A 14,075-nucleotide genomic window follows, 5' to 3' on the forward strand; every position below is an offset into this window, starting at 1 on the left:
GAACTGTTGACCAGGTGGATGCATTAAGTATTAGCCACTAGCAAAACACCTTTCATAAAGCCAGCGTTGAGGATGAAAATGTTTAGTGCCCATTTTGCACGGGCGCAAAGGGCAGCTGTGGGCTTATGGGGGTGGGGGGAAATTAAGGAGTGCCGCTGGTAGACACCACAGAGGAAATGGCTAAGCCGGCTCCCTTCCCCTGGTGATCCCGTGGCTTGGGGCCCCCTTGGTTGCTTCTCAGCTGTGTACTTTATCTCTTACTAGCGCACCGATTGTGGCACCGGCCACCTTACAACTGCACCCTCGGCTGCAGAGGCGCCTCGGGCCAGTCCGCCTCCACCGAGGGAGGGCGCCTCGGCCGGCAGAAGTGAGGTTCCCTCTCCTCTCCTCTCCTCCCCTCCCCCCGTGCCGCCGATGGAGAGGTCGGTCCCCGCCTCCGACTTAGCCCGTGGCCATGCCCTGGCAGCCGCCAAACGCCCCGGGGTGCCTCTGCTGCGCGCCTCGCTCGCCGCCTTCGGGAGATCAGAGCTCAGCGGCCCGACGGACGGATGCTGGCTATGCGGGCGGGCGACTGAGCAGGAGCGGTGAGTGGCCGAACAGGGGAGGAGGCAGGAGTCCTGGGGGCACTACTTTCCCACAGCGGGGAGTGGATGGGGGGTGGTTGGGGGCGCAGGCAGGTAGCCCCCACCCCACCTGGATGTCTTCCAAGCACTTTGGCAAACTGGGAGGGGAGGGGCGGTGGTTTTCCCTAAACCCGCAATTCGGAGCGAGGGGTTCGTTCCATTTGAACGAGTTTTGGAGGCAATTAGTCTGATCGCTCGTGCGTCTGAACAAGGTGGCTTCGTTCAGATGTAGGTTTTGCTTCGGACTTTGTGAAATCTTTTCAATGCCAATAGTTAGCATTTCTTATTCCTTGTCGCCAGACTTGATTCTGGATGAGGCTGCGATGGAATGAACTGTATTGCTAGTTTAGTTTAGTTTAGTTTAGTTTAGTTTAGTTTCTTTCTTTCTTTCTTTCTTTCTTTCTTTCTTTCTTTCTTTCTTTCTTTCTTTCTTTCTTTCTTTCTTTCTTTCTTTCTTTCTTTCTTTCTTTCTTTCTTTCTTTCCAGTCTGTGATTTCTAATGCAAAAGCTGCATTGCCCGATCCCAGTGCTCTTCCCAAAGGGAGGCCGCCAGTGCGTGTGTCTAGACTTTGGGAAGGGATTTGTACAGTTACATCGACTCTTGCTTCTCTGTAATCCGCAAGGAACCAGGCAGAGATGCCCTGATAATTCAGGATCGTTGGTGGGCAGTAGAACTCGCCTGTGCAGAGGCCGAAATATCTGAATTTACTTTTTTCCAGTCCTGATGTAGTATTGAAATCACAGGAATGGCACTATCTTCTGAAAGTAAGGAAGTAAGTTTGCAACAGCTCCCAGGCAGCCAGAAGGAAGATTTTTGCAGACCATGATCCAATAAGCTAAGTTGCACAGTTCTGATCTAATCATCTTAAATCACAGAGTACAATCGAGCTAGGATTATTTTATTATCAGAACCTAGATAAGGAGCGAAGGACTGGCTTCTTCCCAGATCACAGACATCCCCTGTGATAAATGGAGGGCTGCTGTTTGAAGGAAGATTCCCTTGGGCTACTTTTTCATCCTGTTCTTCAGTCTTTTTACAGAGACATCCAGTTTAGCTGTTGTTCTGACCCCAATCATATTACTTATATTAATTTGGAGTCAAGGTAACATGCATGCCTACAAATGGTTTATAATCTAGTTTGTTCAGTGCTCATTGGCTGGGGCAAGTGATTAACAAGGATGATAAAAAGTTTTTAAAATTCTTGAGCCTCCTAGGCCAATGGCTACTGCAAAGCAAAGGTCTGATTGATTGATTGATTGATTGATTGATTGATTGATTGATTGATTGATTGAAGCAATTAGATGTGGGGGAGGGGCTTTCATTTCTTTTTTTAATAGTAAGGCTAGCCCATGGTCACATTTGTCTGCTACCATTAACGTGCCAGAATAGGTCACATCACATGACCAAATATTTACATTAGTTTATAGCCAGTAGTAGAAGATTTGTACATAAGTTTTAAAAGTTTCCATTGGTGGATAATTCTATCAACAAAAGGCTTTAGGACTGTTTAATGTGACCATGTTTCCCTATAACTCTACCCTATACTCTCTTAAACTGGTTTTTTAGGTACGCCCTTATTATTTATCCTTAAAAAAGCTGTGAAAAGAAAGGAGACAGGAGCAGGATGTTGTCTGTGTAAATACTCTGAGATTATTGTTTGTACACGTTGTGTTTTTCAAACTGGGATGTGAAAGATACAATATTCTGGACATTTTATTCCATACACTGAATACAATGGAGGCCTTCCCAGCATTCTGGTGGATGGCTCATTGGCTCATGTGTGTTTAGTTCTTTAAGACGGTTGGGATATTAGAGTAGCATGCAGATTGTGCTCCACTTCCTGCTTTTAAAAAAGTTCCTTATGGCTGGTATAGGGTTAAAGGGCCATAATTCAGCAGTGGAGCACATGCTTTGCATGTTGAGGATCCCAGGTTCTGTTCTCCGTGTCTCCAGTTAAAAGTTGTTTTGAAGACACTGTTGGATAAGACCTCTGCATGAGGAGCTGCTGCAAGCCAGAGTAGACAATATCAGGCCAATGGTCTGACTCCGTGCATGGCAGCTCCATTAAATCTGTGCACTTTGCTGTTCCTGAGCAAAACCATGGAAGTATTCACATGATCATTTGCAGAAGACATATGAGAAACAAATACAGCTCCATAGTTTAATTCTTCTGTAACAAATAACAGTTAAAAAGTATTTCATGCCTTAAAGTTTATTTCCGAATTCATCAGCATAGTGATTGACAAATTTTTCTACATTTCATCTGCATTTGGTGGCCCATTGATCCAGTTTGGAGAGCTCTTTCTGGAGGTCTTTATAGCCTGTTTGGGATTGCACAATCCTGAGCCATTGCAAACATGTTGCCCCTGCTGTACTTTCCTGACTCCAGCTCCTTGAAAGGTCTTGTTGGATCCAAAGTTCAGTGAGTGGAATTTTTGTACCTCTCCCCCTTCCCCAATTTTTGCTGCTGTCTCCAATTCCCACACCCCACAATGCTATGTGTGGGTCTGTGATGGGGCACAAGAATCAGTCCTGCTCTGGTGCCCTTCTGCTGTGATAAATACAGTTTTGATCCAATCCACAAAGCTGACCAAATCATCCTGACCTGTGTGTTTGTTGATACTCCAAAGTAATTCTAACATATTTATTAGTAGGTGTCATGCTGATTTACTATGTATTTAACACTCCGATCTTTGATAATGCTTTCCACATCAATTTGTTGGAATTGATGTTAGACTGATGTAACTGTAACTTCCTGGATGTTTCTTGGATCAGTAACTTTAAATCAATGCTGTACTGGCTGACTTCCAGTTTTTGTGTAGGGAAGGCTGATTTTTAGTGATAACTTGCCTCTCTGGCTCCAGCGACTACCATACAATCCTAAAAGTTAAATCTTTTTATGTGCATTGAATCAGTGGCTTTGGAAAGGTGTAGCTTTGTTTAGGATTGTACTGTTAATTTCTTAGTTGGTTCAAAAACATATTCTTGACATTGCCGTTGGCACAGTTTTTCACATGCATGCAGTGGACGTGGTAGCTTAGGTGTATCTCCCTGACATATTCTGCAGTAAACTCTGGTGCAAATTACAATAAGCCCCCTCCCCTATATTTGTTATCATCTAAAAGTGGCCTTCCCTCTTAGCTGGTTTTCTTCTTTGATCCAGTTAATGAAAATGATATGACTAATTTTTATGAGCTAGTCATGAATGGAACACTTATGAATGGAAGGAGTTTGCCACAGTCGATCTTCCCACTCTACTCTTCCCACATTAGGCTCTACACCCCCAAAAGCTGCTGCTGAGGACCAGGGCCATTTCCTGAACAGTAGGCTGCCTGGGTACAATGAACTGCTGCCATAAAGGAATAACAGGAGAGAAATCAGTCTTCCCTCTTGTGTGAGCAGAGCAAGTACTATGAAAGCAGCAGAAGCACAGGAGTGTGGCAGGGAAGTTTTGCCTGATTCCCCTTTCTTGTCCCCCTACGTGCTACACTGTCTAGGAGGGTTCTATTGTGTAGGGTTGCCAGTTCCAGTGTGGGAGTTATTATAGTTCATTTGTGTTGCTTTGTGTTTCTCATGTTAAAGGTTTTCTTGTTTTTATATGCAAAATCAAAATCTCTATGAGGGATCCTGTTTTGGTTTTATATGCTGAATGCTGAGACTCTGGTTGAACATCAACGGAGAGATACATCAGTTACCCAATTCCAAACTTCATCCAGTAACCCATTCTGGTTTGAAATAGTTTTGCATCACATAGAACTCTCTTGACAACTAAGAAGAAAAGCATTCTGCACTGATGACGGCAGCAGATGGCCATGGATATTTAGTAACCTGTGCTTGCCCAAATGTCTAAAAATGATGCAAAAAGCTTCTTACTAACTTAAATACTGAGATTGTTTCCATATTACAGGCTCAGCTGCCAACTGCGCTTTAGACTTCTCTTGGAGTCTTTAAATGAAAGCTTTGCTGTGATGATTTTAGTCTTGAAAACCATGTATAGACTTCCTAAACCATAATTTCAGAAGATCTTAAATTACAAAAGCCTCTACAGTCTAGTTAGTGGTAACGGGAGATTTACTCGTGTCTGCCCTTAACAGATTTTAGAATGGCAAAAACTGCTTTAAATTGGAAAGGAATACAGCATGAAATAAGCTTATATCCTGCTTCATGTGTCATACATTGTCTATGTGACTTGCTTTTATTTATTTATTTTTATGATAGTTCCCAACTGGCAAGAAAGGAGCTGAGATTATGGGAAGGGTGGGATTTTAATAGTTCCTTGTCTTCTACATTGTTGTACACTTCTGTACATATTCTTCCATGACAAACTATGTATTGCTGTACATAATAATCTGTCTAACAGCATCATTTGGAGAGGTCCGGTTGCAGCTTCTCTTAGGTCAGATCTACAGATGCTTCCACCATTTAGAAATGATTTGAAATTACCCCAAAGACTCAATTGGGATTTCCTACAGTTGTTTTGGCACTTGAAAAGGCAGGCTGAGTGTGTTTGTGAACTATTCCTCAGCCCACTGTGCTGCAAGCTTAATCAGGATTGGGCCCTCATGGCATTTTAAATCACTTTAAAAGGGCAGTTGTATCCCTTATATCTCCATGGTGGAATTGGTTAGAGACTTATTTTTTAAATGCAAAAGGAAGCTCAGAGAACTTGCTTCAACTATCATTACAACACTATATTGATATTTTAGGGACTTTTTTTAAAAATGGAAACCACTGGTCTTCAGGGCAGGGGGTGGAAGTGGTTTGACAATGACGACAGTCCAGTCATTAAAAAGTGGTCTAAAAATGGCTGGGAGAAGGTGGGACAAAGACAATCAACAGAAATATTACCCATGAAGAAAAAGCTGTCACAAAATTGGCTTTTAGAAAAAGATTAGAGTAAAAGTGGTTTCAAAAGAGCTGGAAAAAGCCCAGATATAACAAAACAAAAAAGCAAAATCTAAAGCTTAGAAAATACAGTTCTGATCTCTTCAAAATAATTTTAAGGAAACTTTTGCTGGAATGAGAAATAATTTCAGTCTTTAGAAATCTCATAAGCTTTCTGTCTTAGGGCATATAAGTGCATTGAAAATGAAGATCATTCCTAAAATAAATTATTTACTATTTAACATTTCTAGTATGTCCTCCAATAAAATCTTAAAAGACTGGCAGAATGAATTGAATAGGCAACTGAAAATGAATCTGGGAGGCTATTTTAGAATGATATTACTAATATTAAATTTTATTAGAGTGCACCCAGATTTGCTTGGATCTCAAAATGGATCAAAAGTAACCTACTTAGCCTGAAATTCTGGTTGAACAGTTCTTTGTAAGAATGCCACTGAGGCTTTCCCTTGTCTTAGCTCATTAACTAGGAATCAGGTATATACTAAGCATCTTAACCATAATAAAGGCTAAGGAATGGAATGGTGTGATGACAAACTCTCCACCAATGGGGGAGCAGGTCTGATGAAGTGAGACCCTCCCACCCCCCACCCCAACCAGCAGGGCCAGGCCCACAGATCAGCTGATCTGCAGGCTCTCAGAAGCCTTCCTACTTCCCACCCCCATCCCTATCAGCCAGGCCAGGTTGGCAGATCAGTCATTTGACTGCAAAAATAGTAAATGTTCTTTCTAATGTTGATTGATAAATAAACTATTTAAAAGTGGCCACAAAAAAGCTTACAGCAGTGATGGCGAACATTTGGATTTAGCGTATCCAAAATTTGGAAAATGCCTAACTTGACTCTGCTGGCCCCCCCCCCCCCCCTGCTGTCCCCGAACAAAATAGAAACAATTGTTTACATATTCATTAATTTTTTAAAAAAGATACAGTGCAATCATGTGTGGTGCTATGTATTATACAAAGAAATGTCAAATAACTACAAAAGTGACTCACACTCAAACAAGGAGAATAGTTGTTGTCAGGTGTTGATGAATACTAGCATGTCACCCAAAATGTTGTGGAGTGTCACCTTTGACAAACATGTCATAGGTTCACCATCACTGGTATAGAGACATATCAATTGATCAGGTTGATGGTATTCTCCCCTTTTTGCTCCCCCTAGTAGTATGTTTGGATACCAGGAAAGCTGATTCCCAGATCAGGCGTGTGAGACCAGCACAGGACCATGTGGTTGGAGTACAGTAGTGAAGAATGTTGTATGGTTGCTACCCTCTTCCATCAGTGATGGAAGAGTCAGAAAGGACAGTTTCACACTGTTATCCCTCTCCTCTGCCGCTACCTAACCCATGTGGCTATTGGTCCACCCTTATCCCGTAATCCTAGGAATCAACTTTCTTGGGGTCAGAAGGGACTGTTGGGGAGGGGGAAGCTGTCCGCAACTTCTGCTGATGGATGGTTGGATCCAACCTATACATGTTTTCCTTTATGGGTAATGTTGGTTTTCTAGTATTTTGAATTCATAGTCTGGGTATTATGAAATGCTAATTTCTGCTACCACAAACGTGTATTTGCTTGATCATTGTTTGAATTTGTGCCAGTGAGTATATCACAAACAAAACTTTTGTACATTTTCCACAGTGTTTCCAAAGAGTTAGCTCAGCTTGTTCTGCTTGAAGTTTTTCCAGACTGGTAGTATTAGACAGCAAAATTGGTTGGCCCAGCCTGATAAATGTAGTTCTTTGAAAATATAAGAAATATTACATAAAAGCCAGGAAACCCAGATATATTCTGTCTCTTCCCTTTTTACCAGTGATACAGAAATCTTTTCCAGTTATTTTCTTCTGTCCCATGAGACATTCTTGACTAAACATACAAAAGAGGAAAGCAAACATAACCCTACAAAACTAGAATTAACCACCAAGAAGGTCAAGAAAATATTTAAAGAGCCACTAAATGTATACCTACTGAATTTCAAAACCACAAATGTATTTATTACAAATTAAAATTATCTACACATATAAAAAGTCTACAATAGCCTACCTCATACATACCAAAGAACACTTATAATACATACAAGTATTGTGGCCAAACAGCCCTCCTCAGTGGTCAAAATTAATACATTAATGCAGTGTCAAGCTTCCTGAATACAAAACACAGTTATAAAGCTTTTTTAATGACCAATTGTTGAAGAGTTGCTTAGATTGGCACCCAGGTCTTCCACACAAAGTTATTTCCTCTTTCAAAGTGTAATACAATATGCCAGTCATGCCCAATACTGCTAGGGCAAAACATTATAATACCTCAGACATAGGAAATTCTTCTAACTGGAACAAATGTATTAATTTTGATTACTGAGGAAGGCCATTTGGCTGAAATGCATCTGTTTGTTAGGGTTAAAAGCCTTTCATATGTGTAGATTATTTTAATGTGTAATAAATTTGTAGTTTTGACTTTCAGTAGTTGTACATTTAGTGGGTCTTTAAACATTTTCTTGACTAAGCCTGGGTGTTCTGATGCCAAAAAATAGGCCATTACTTTTGCAAACTGGTGCTCAGCTAGAGAGATCTGGTTGCAAACCTTTTCACTACAGCTTGGATTGCTTGTGGTATTGTTGCACTAAGTGAAGAGTTAATGGTTCATGGTCAGTTATAGAGATGGCCAGATTAATTTAACAAGAACATAATTAAATCACTACCAAAGCCTTTATGTGTCATGTGTGCATGTTGTTTCTCAACATTCTTTTCTCCTGCACCTTCACTCTGTTGCTTGTTTACTTAGAATTACCTCATGGTTTCTTGGTGCAATCATATCCCTGTTTGTTTGTTTTTTAATGAGCAGTGAAAATGTAAGTGCTCTCTGCTGCTTCAAGGTACTTATATATGGAGACACACTGGTTTCCCACTCCACAAGCCATGGGAATGCTCCGAATAACTATGTTGTTGAAATGCATATTATATACCTGTCACATGCATGTGTTACGGAACCTCTTTAAGTGTACAAACGAGTGGAAAGCAAGGTTGTGTGTGTGTGTGGGGGGGGTGGGGGTTGAACATTTTTTGGGAAATCTATTTTCAGTCAGGGGAGCTAGCCAACCCGCATGTTTCTCCTCATTCACTATTGTAGCACACAATATATGTATGCTAGAAATGTCCTGAAATTAGGGTGCTAAATCTAGGGTGGGAAATTCCTGGGGTTTGGTAGTGAAGCCTTGGGAGGGTTGCGGAGGGGAGGGACTTCAGCGGCATAGAATTCCATACAGTCCACCTTCCAAAGCAGCCATTTTCCGCAGAGGAATTGATTTCTGTGGCTTGGAGATCAGTTGTGATTCCAGGAAATATCCAGGCCCCACTTGGAGGTTGGCCACCCTACCTGGAATAGGCAAGTGTCCTTTCTGCCAAGTCACCCCAGACTCAGGCACTATCAAGCATTAGCAGTGGCATTTCTTTGGTTGTACACCAGCCCTGTTTGGCATCAATTCTGCATTCTCTAGTTCAGGGGTCTGCAACCTGCGGCTCTCCAGATGTTCATGGACTACAATTCCCATCAGCCCCATGCTGGCAGGGGCTGATGGGAATTGTAGTCCATGGACATCCGGCTCTGCCCCCCACTGCCATCTTTCTGGTGATGTGGGGCGACAATTTTGCGCCCCCCACGAAACCAGAAGTGTGGTGCCCGGGGACAAGGGGTACCCCAGGCAAATACGCCACTGCTCACAATGAATAATCAGATGCACTGGAAGATCCACCACAAGGGAACAGAGGTCAGAATCCCCCTTCGAGTTATCTCCCAGAATTGGCACTCAGAGGTATTCTATCTTTGATCATGTGAAATCCATTCAGCATCATGACCAATAGCTGCTCATATATCTTTCTTCCTTTAAAAGATGTGCACTTTATGGACCACCCAAGATCTTAATTGCTTCTGTTTTAGCCATAGGTCAACACTTACATTGAGCTATCTATCACATCTCCAAAAGTTCTTTCTCAGTCCGTAATTGCCAATTCAGATCAATCAGCATAGATTTGTTTCAATTTTTTGTGTTCTTGTATGCCTCACTAACATCTTATTTGCTATCCGGTCTCCCACTGAGATCTCTCTTTGACATCTATACCTAGTAGCCACTTGTTGACCAATCTATGGCTATCTAAATCTGCAGATCAGGCCCCCACTGACATAAAGGAGTTTCTTCTCTAAACTAGGGGGACTCCTACATTGGCAGAAAAAGCTTAAAACTCACAAAATTATATTGGGGGTTTAAACCTCTCCAAAATAATAATGACTATCTGGGCATGTGCAGATGACCTACCTCAGCATCTGAAATGGCAGTTCCCCAAGGTCCTGCTGGCTGCTGGAAGCCCTTATGTTTGCCTAGGACCCTACCTTTACTGGCTTCTGGGGGCCCTGCCAGTGATGCAGTGACTGCTTGGGGCCCTGCTGGCTGCCAGGCACCATGCAGCTGACACAGCAGCTCTCTGAGCAAGGGCAGCTTCCACAGATGAACAGAAAGTCAAGGTAAGGTGGGGAAAGAGATATGGGGGGATATTGACAGAGAAGGGGATGGGTAGATATAGAGGTGGTAGACTGACAGAGAATGGGAAGAAGAAGAAAGAGAGGAGAGATAATTGTCAGGGAAGTGAGGGAGGGAGAAGAGAAAGGGGGAATGAAAGATTGCTAGGGATGAGGGTTAAGATCCAAAATGTTAAAAAGAGCTCTTGCAGCTTTAAGAAATAGAAGACTTCAATGGATGATGCTAGGCAACCACAGCATTCTAGGCTTGTTTTTTTTCAAGCAAATGGCAGGGCCCCAGAGGCATAGTTCCAAGGGGCTGGGGTGTGTGTGGGGGGGTGTTCTGGGATGGGGACGTTCTGGGGTGGGGCAAGGGTGGAGGACGCACCAGTGCACTGGGCGCTTCCCCCCCTTGCTACGCCTCTGCAGGGCCCTTTCCATGGCTACTTTGCCTTGGAAGGAGAACTCATTGGGCTTGGCATTGTAGCTATCATCAGGATACCTGCTACTACCTGACTTGCATGACTCACTTGGGCCTGGCTACTTGCTGTTTTTCAAGAGCAACTATCATATAAAATCCAGTGTTATGCAGTGGTTAGTGCTTCACGCTAGGTTGGCTATTGGATAAGAAGGAGAGAAAGATTTGAAAGGGGGAGAGGTTATGGGGGCTTTCATGAATGAGAAAAATGAGTGTGTGTGTGTGTGTGTGTGTGTGTGAGAGAGAGAGAGAGAGAGAGAGAGAGACCCTGCAAGTCCTTGCACATTCCCACTTGTAATCCATTGATTTTTAAACATGACTGCAAACTACCACTGTAACATGCACAGAGTTGAAGAATTTAGGGGTCATAACTAACTGTAGCTATTTTATTTCAAAACTTTCACCTTTCAACATTTGGGGAAAAAATCTGTTATGAAAAAAAGAATCTTAGGATGGGAATTTTAATGAACATTTGTCAGAATCTGGAGCCAAGGGCAAAAGCAAGTACACTGTGTTTGTTTGGAACAAGTGGCATGTTCTTTTGACAGCAGCTAACAATGGGTTGAAATATGTGGGAAGGACCTAGTCAGGCATAATGTATGGGATTACCTGGAGTACAGAAAATAATTTCGGGCCAACACTGCACTGCAGTAATGTGCTGAGTTTCACCTGATGCTAAAAGACCCACTCCACTGCATGTATGTTGAGGTGCTTACCACAGTTCAGAATGTATTTTGCATTCCACTGAAGAAGAAAAGCCAAGGGGGAATCTGTGCAATGGTTATGGAGCCTTTTGCTGACTCAAGTTGGTTTTTTTAACTGCAGGACCGTTCAGTAATCTGAATAGCAGGGTAGGCTAATAGATGGGAGGGTTGGAAGACTAGAGGCCAGCAGTACTATATAACTCACAATGAGCGATCTTCATCAGGCTATCAGCAGTTCAAGATACCTCCTTTCCCACATGGAAGCTTGATACAGTCCTGAGTTAATCAATTGACTTCAGACTGTTGTACATGTTTTGCAACCCAGTGAACTGAAAGGTGGAAATTTAATTATACTTTCTCTCCCCCCCCCTCCCCCAAGTAATAGAACGAAAGTATACAAATGTTGTAAGTACATATACTGGAAGGAAAAGACTCTCAAGCTGTAATGAGACACATTAAAACATTGCCCCAGGGGCTCAAATGAATATACTCTGAAAAAAGACTTTGCACTAATGCCTGTTCTCTGTAGACACATACAGAACTACTCTGTGATTTAATTCTTTTTTCCCTTAAGTCAGCAGTTGTACCTCCCCCTACCCCACTTTATTTTTAAACAATGCTAGTTTCTGCAAATAATACAATGATGTGTATTTGTTTGTGAACGTGCTAGGAGTTCTTATGGAAATATTAAAATAACATATTAACGTGTTTAGTAGATGATCTGTGCCCAATGCATGGTAAAGCTTTTCATACTAGACATGTTAACAGTGTTTTTAACACGTTAATTTAAAATATTATAGAAGGTTTGGTAAGAGAACTAACAGCAGTAATTTTTCTCCCCTAAATGTCCTGTCAAATTTGAAAACAAAGCAGCCCACCTAAGGACATCTACATGCAGCATACGTTAACAATGTTCTATGCAGCTTTAGGACACTGCTTTCATGTAATAACAATCCTTAGTATTTGTATGGTGCCTTCAAGTATTTATATAACTTACAATAGCATTGTGTGGTAGGTCAGTATTGTTACTTTCCATACCACAGGGAAGGGGGGCTGAGGTTCAGAAAGTGGTTTGTCTAAGGTCACTATGTGAATTCATGGAAGAGATGGCATTTGAATTGTGGACTTCCTGATTCATATCTCAATCCTTATAGCTTCTACAGTACACCAGCTCTCCCTAATGGTTTATGTCCACACACTGAATGTCAATTCCTACATATTGTGGTTTGGCTAGTGGAGCGAGAGATGTAGGCTTGTACACTCTTCCCTTTTTTCCTCTTCCATCTGCTTGGATTCCTTAGCTCACCTTCTCTTTCTCAGAAAACATGCAGACTGGGAAAACCTGTATGGTATAGTGGTTAGAGTGTTAGAGTGGGACTGGGGACACTTGAGTTCAAATATCCACTTGCCATGAAACTTGCTGGGTGATCTTGGTCCAGTCATTTTATCTTAAACTGATTTACATTACAGATAGAAGCCATGCCCCTCTTCATACTCCCCAATAGGGAATCCAAATGGCCTACATCATACCTTTATCCTCACAGTAGCAACTGTATAAGGTAGGTTTTGCTAAGACAGTGGCTGGCTGGAGATTACCCAGCAACATTCCATGGCAGAATGGAGATTTGAACGTGGGTTTCCCAGTTTGTAATATGACACTCTGACCACCATATCATTTCCCTGAGAAAAAGTGTTAGTGTCACTTAAGAATATGGCCCAGTCTTACACTGAAAAACAAAGCAATATTCATGATTTCTAGTGCAATATTCCTGATGCTCTGTAAACTATGTCTCATAGTAAATGATACTTTACCACAAGCCTGCCGTGTAAATGCTGTGATTGTTTCTGCCAGCCAAATAGCTATAACTACTGTCTGCTATACAGGACAATAATTTAAAGCTGCAATGGTTTGAACTACCACATATAATAATTTATAGAAGGCCAAAGGTTTCCCCCCGCATCCCCAGTCAGAGTCTACATGTGAAAAAGTGTACTTTCTCTGAAGATGATTAAAAATAAGATATCTTTGCACTCACCCACCAGTTTGCAAATGTATAGGTCAGGGGTAGGGAACCTTTAACACTCAAAGAGCCATTTGGACCCGTTTTCCACGGGAAAAGAAAACACTTGGAGCCGCAAATAATTTTTGACATTTAAAATAAAGATAACACTATATATATAGGGGTTTTTTAACCTTTTACTCCACTCATTCTGAGAAGCGCATGGATGCGCCCGCCCTGCTGCCTGCAGGGTGGGCAAGGATGAAGCCCGCGGCGCAGCCCAGCCGACCATGGGCAGTTGGTGCACCCACCCTGCTGCCTGCAGGGTGGGCAAGGATGGGGCCAGCGGCTCGGCTCGTGGAGCCACAGTGCAAGGGCAGAAGAGCCGCATGCGGCTCTCGAGCCACAGGTTCCCTACCCCTGGTATAGGTAAAGGAAGAATTGTGGGTAAACACTGAAAAAGGTTGCTGTAAATTCCACATCAGCACAATAACCCGAAATCCTAAGCAAGTCCCCTGCCAATTGCTGCTGAATCAAAGATTGTATTGGAATTGGGAACCAAGCAGGCATTTGGGTTGAGGGGAAGATGACTGCCTACCATGAGGTGAAATTATAGGTGGTCATTAAAATCGCAAAAATTTGCATGGGACTTATTATGAACTGCATGACTGACAAACCCAATGTGTATGGCTTCTTTGAAAAGGCCTTGCAGTGGGGCATTCATTAAGAGCATTCACAAGAATGAATCATTATAATGAAATTATTACCCCAGTGTTACCTTGGTGAGGAAAAGCCATGAAGTGCAACAAGGCCAATGGGTCAGCCAGTCCATCGAGATTCATTTCCATGGTGGAGTGCTT

The 14,075-nt window shown here is 42.4% G+C and overlaps 1 protein-coding gene across 1 annotated transcript in view; it reads left to right on the forward strand.

Moving 5' to 3' along the window:
• Positions 1–477: 477 nt before the first annotated feature.
• Positions 478–14,075, forward strand: part of LPAR3 (lysophosphatidic acid receptor 3) — a 42,565-nt gene continuing 28,967 nt past the window's right edge. The window contains exon 1 of the mRNA XM_048498828.1: positions 478–584. The gene's annotated coding sequence lies outside the window, so the exon portion shown is untranslated. The remainder of the gene's footprint in view (positions 585–14,075) is intronic.

The sequence above is a fragment of the Sphaerodactylus townsendi genome, linkage group LG05 (genome assembly GCF_021028975.2).
Source record: "Sphaerodactylus townsendi isolate TG3544 linkage group LG05, MPM_Stown_v2.3, whole genome shotgun sequence".
In the NCBI taxonomy this organism is placed as follows: Eukaryota; Metazoa; Chordata; class Lepidosauria; order Squamata; family Sphaerodactylidae; genus Sphaerodactylus; species Sphaerodactylus townsendi.